Consider the following 5,862-nt stretch of genomic DNA (forward strand, 5'->3'; position numbering starts at 1 on the left):
AAAAGTATAGAAGTACAATTATCGAAAATGTACGAGGGTTGCTCCGTAAGTTTTGAGCCTAACAATGAAAAAGCAGTTATGTTTAATTAAAAATGGCTTTATTGTTTTTGAAAATATTCTCCTAGATGATCAATACACTTTTGCATGCGTTTGAACCAATTTTCGTAGCACTTTTTCCACTCCGATTGAGGTACCTCCAAAATGTGGTTTTTAAACGCAGTAACGGCTTCTTCTGTTTTGTTTCGAGCTCATACGCATAGATTCATGATTCGTCACCTGTGTAGATGTTATACGCAGCATATGAAGCACCGCAATTGTATTTTTTGATCATTTCTTTGCACCAATTGACACGATTCTGTTTTTGGGCGATTGTCAAATTATGCGGGATCCAACGCGAACAAATCTTTTTGACGGCCAGTTCTTCATGCAATATCTCATTGATTCCTCTCATACTAATGCCCAAGGATGAATGAATCTCACGATATGTAACATGACGATTTTGCTTTATCAGTTCGCGCACGGCATCGATGTTGTCCGAGACAAAAACCGATTTTAGACGGCCTTCTCGAGATTCGTCCGCGAGCGAATGGCGTCCACGATTGAACTCATTGTATCAGCGTTTTACAGTGGAAATGGATGGAGCTTCATCGCCAAAAGTCGAAGTAAGTTGGTCGAAGCACTCTTGCCTTGATAATCCACGTCGAAAGTCATAAAAAATCATCGCCCTAAAATTTTCACGAGTTAATTCCATTTTTTCTCTGACAAGGAGAGGTCGCGACCTTGGGGTCACCGAATTAAATAAAATTTTAACTGCATGTAGTACTCGACCAAAGAAGTTTTTGAAGAAAGCAAGTTTTTGAGAGGACGCAACGCTCAGCCGTTTAAAAAAAACCAAGTGAAAAATAGGCCGTATCTTGTATACCGGTAAGTTTAGACTGATCGTCAAGTAAGCGGCGTAGCTCGGGCGGTAAAGCCCGATACTATTATGCTGTTGATCACAGGTTCGATCCCGACCTGTGGTAGTTTCTTTTTTTTTTCATTTTTTTTACGCGAAACGTACAATATTTTTTAATGAAAAAAATTAAATAAATAATTTAATTTTTTTGTTTTTATTTTATTTTTATTTTAGGAAAGGCAATTATTTACGATATGTTAATTTATATTAAATTTTATAAAACGTCACAATTCTATATATTCTACTCGATACTAACAAAAAAAATATATAAAATTATTATGCCACTTATTAATTAATTATAAAATTTAATATAAATTAACATATCGTAAATAATTGCCTTTCTTAAAATAAAAATAAAATAAAAACAAAAAAATTAAATTATTTATTTAATTTTTTTCATTAGAAAAATATTGTACGTTTCGCGTAAAAAAAATAAAAAAAAAAAAAGAAACTACCACAGGTCGGGATCGAACCTGTGATCAGCAGCATAATAGTATCGGGCTTTACCGCCCGAGCTACGTCGCTTACTTGACAATCAGTTTAAACTTATCGGTATACAAGATACGGTCTATTTTTCACTTGGTTTTTTTTTAGCGTTGCGTCCTCTCACTTTCCTCAAAAACTTCTTTGGTCGAGTACTACACGCAGTTAAAATTTTATTTAATTCGGTGACCCCAAGGTCGCGACCTCTCCTTGTGAGACGCAATTTTCAAGTAACTCTACAGCACAAATCGCAATCATATGACTTTGAGTTCTTAAGATGGTATTCCCCAAAAATGTCAAACTTTCGAATGGAATGGTCAGTTGACGCTCGGCAACACTAAGTGTTGCCGAGGCTCAAAACTTACGGAGCAACCCTCGTATTTGCAGATAAATGGCATTTTATATCAACATGCTGAACTCTTCTTCTTCTCATAATTAAAAAAGTTCTTAAACAAAAAAAATTTTATTAGTATTTTGGAAGTTTTCTAGATAAATTATAAAAATTGTGTGTGCAATTAAGAATAAAATATTAATCAAGATTAAACCAATGGTACAATTTTATATCCTCTTTAGAATCTTCAACTGTGGCGGTACACGCCACACAAGACGTTTCGCGATAGCGCATTGACTCGGCGCGCGGCTTTCTCGCAAGCGCGCGGGCACGCGGTGGCCCTGCTTTCTCGCAAGCGCGCGGGCACGCGGCGGCCCGGCTTTCTCGCAAGCGCGCGGGCACGCGGCGGCCCGGCTTTCTCGCAAGCGCACAGGCACGCGGCGGCTACTTATGAGCTGCGCGCCTAGTACCGGGCACCTCCGCCAGGCGGCGCACGCCAACAGTGCTTTTCCCGCAATTCGAAAACAGCAAGCGGCGGATATAAGAAGGACCCCCGCAGAGACAAGACCCCTCTCTCACGATTACCGCTTTGAACGCGCATCGAGAAGACAGAAGAGATTCCAGCAGAAGCAGCGACCAGCTATTCAAGAAGAAGTAGCGACCGGGACAGCATCCCGGCGGCGAAGGAGAACGCGCCTCCTCTCTCGGAGGAGATCATCACCGTCCGGAAGAGGACAGTACTCTCCGTCCAGTGCCAGTACTCTCTGGCCGAAGGAGCAACAGGGAGACGTCACCATCCGCGGCACTCCCGCAGCCCCAAGTTACTGTAATTAGGTTTAACACGCTTTAAACACTACATAATTTTGCACGGTATCAATCGTAGTAAACCAGATTTTAGTGAAGTTAAAGTGAATTTTGAAAGTATAGACCTTAATATTCGAAATATGTAAGAAGAAAGGAGAAACAATAAAATTTCTAAAGGATATTGTCACAAAAAAGCTATAAATTAAGTTAGTTACTGAAATACTCAGCAATAAAATTCTTTTCTCATAGCATCACAACAATGAAAAATAAGAATCACAATTTATAACATATTATAGTACATTATTACGCGAGACATATCAGCACTTGAAAAATCTTTACTTAAATTCAATGCACTGTTTCCATTTTTCATATAATTCTAAACTGTAAAAATATTTCGTGATAAATATAAAATACATAATTGAAAAACAAGTATTGAGAAAAGCTCTCTTAAATTTTAACAATAAATAAAAAGGTCATAGGCGATAGAGAGCATGTAAATAATTAGATAATCAAGATTAAAATAGAAAAATCATAATTTAATAAAGCAAATTAAGTATGATATAAATAGCTGAGAAATGTAATATGATTAAACATACAAAAATTAAAGATAAGAATATACATAAGGTACGAACGTTTCTGGCTCTCGCTTTGAGCCTTCTTCAGCGCAATAATAATAACCAACAGAAATTAATATAAAAACTAATAAATCATGACTATAATAAGGTATTGAGTAACATATAAATAATGATAAAATCGCAATCGGCGCAACGTTAATAGACGCTTATCGAAATAATGGATCTTTATGGTAAAAAATAGAAACCTTATTGTGCAAGTGTAATTGGTGTAGAACAGAAACTCGACAACAGTACCAAATGCAGCCTGAAATTGGCATGATCCGGTATTTTAAACAATTCATATAATATACTGTGTGACAATATAAATACTTACAAAGAGACTGTTCAACGATAATACGAAAGATGGAGAGAAACAATAGGTTCAACATGAGAAACAGTTACTGTTAGAAATGCCGATGAGAAGGCTGGTATATATACCCAAACATGACATTCAAATTTTCGGTAGTTTGTTTATAATATCATGATATAAAGACGGTAAATTTTCTGTGTCTGTCTGTAAATTTAAACCATTCTTTTGTCTCTTGATGTAAAGCATTTCAGAAATTAATCTTCTATTGTAAAAAGGAGCTTCATCCAGAATTTTAACGTCGTTCCAACAAAAATCATGATCGTACTGCAGCCTATGATTTGTAACGACAGAGCGAGTAGTATAATTTCTATTAAGTTGTGATCTATGCTCCGATATTCTCGTCTTTAGCATTCTCGAAGTTTGGCCAATATATGAAGCGTCACAATCCGAACAATTAATTCTATAAACTACATTGGTTTTTGGTTAGAGGGAATGTAGTCTTTATGTACTTTAATGAACTTGTTTAATTTATTTAGGCTGGTATAGGAAAGTTTGATGTCCAAGTTCTTTGTGACGCTTTTAAACCGCTCAGTGAAGTTTGGTAAGTATGGGACTGTGAAAAACGTGGAAGAATCTTTCAATGTCCCAAGATCACCGCGATCACGACTCATAAACAAAAATCTAAGTCGTTGGCTTATGACTTCAAATATGAAGCTCAAGGGATAGCAATTGTCTAAAAGGATTTTGACAATACGGTCAAGATTCTTATGGTGAAAACTTGGATGCGACAAAGAGAAAACTCTGTCCACGAGACCGATTATAATGCCTTTCTTTTGACAAAGTGGATGTTGGGAGTGATAATTAAGATATCTGCCTGAAAATGTGGATTTTTGGAACCAGTCAAATATTAAAACGTTATTTTCAACTATTATGGTTACGTCTAAAAAATTAATTTTTCTGTCAACCTCTAATTCAAAAGTAAATTGTAATCTGTCATGAAAGGAGTTAAAAATAGAAAGAGTCGAGTCGATGGAGTCAGAAGGGACCATTAGGGGTCATTACAATATCGTCAACGTATCTAAAATATAACCGGAGGGTGAATCTTAAAGTATTCAAAGCTTTCTCTTCTAAGTCCTGTAGCACTATGTCAGCAATAATCGGCGATAAGGAAGATCCCGCGATAGGAGTACCGAAAGTTTGCTTATAAATAATTTTGTTAAAAGTAAAAAAAGTGGAGTTTAAAACAAATCTAACGGCACTCAAGAACTCAGATTCAGGCAAATCACACACATCACGTATAAAACTCCATCTGCTCGAAACGCTAGAAAGAGCTAAATCCGTGGGAATGTTCGTAAACAGGGAAATCGCATCCAACGAGATCAATAAAGAGTCGTCATCCAAGTGAACATCGGCCAAATTCTGTACCAAATCGAAACTGTTATTTATGTGACTAGAGGCAGTAGGAAAGTTCTTGATCATGATTGTAGGGAACCGCAGGGAATGACAGGTTCGTACTCAGTAATCACACGGTAATACGGTATAAGTAATATTTATTTCTCCATCATGCATAAGATCGGCGATAATGTCGATAGGGGGAGTATCGCCTGTGATGCCGGTGTTGTTCCGTGGTCTGCGATCCCGCGTTTCGGACCCGGTGGTACGCTGATTCCTCTGGAGGAATCCAGGCGTCGGTCTGCGTCGACACTTCCCTTGTCTCCCTGGTAGTCTGCGTGGCCGTCGTCTGGAGCACCTCCTGTCTAGTCTGCGTGGCCGTCGTCTGGAGCCCCTCCTGTCTCCTCGACAATCGGGGGTCCCGTACGGCGAGCGGTTCCGGTGAGATCCGGGGTGGCGTATACCAGGGTATCGCGGCGACTGGTGCGGACCTTGGTGGTACGGACCCTGGTGAGACCGGAAACGGAGTGTTCGGTCTCGGCTTGAGGACGGCCTTCGGTCTCTTGGCGTCCCGGGGGTGGAAGGCTACGACGCTATTCGTTGGCTTGCGCCTTCCTGGTCTCGTTGATCGGGCCAGCGACGGGTCGTATACTATCTTCCTCCTTTCGTCTTTTAAGGAAGTCGGGATTCGTACCCCGAGGATTATCTTTCGGGGCCAAAATTCCTGGGAGGCCTCGCCCGAGTGTGGGCCTCTGGTGGTCGAGCCGCCTCGGGACAGCGGGAGTGCCGCGGATGGCCCTGAGGACTCCTTGTGGCTCCTTCGGCCCGTGAGTACAGGCGCCGGTCGCGTCCTCTTCCGGACGGTTATCTCCTCTGGGAGAGGAGGCGCGTTCTCCTTCGCCGCCGTGGTATGGTCTTGGTCCCTTCTTCTTTTCCAAAGCTGGATGCTCGTTCTTGCTGCTATCTTCAATCT

Source organism: Camponotus floridanus, unplaced genomic scaffold, assembly GCF_003227725.1.
Source record: "Camponotus floridanus strain SB8 unplaced genomic scaffold, Cflo_v7.5 scaffold207, whole genome shotgun sequence".
NCBI classification, from domain to species: domain Eukaryota; kingdom Metazoa; phylum Arthropoda; class Insecta; order Hymenoptera; family Formicidae; genus Camponotus; species Camponotus floridanus.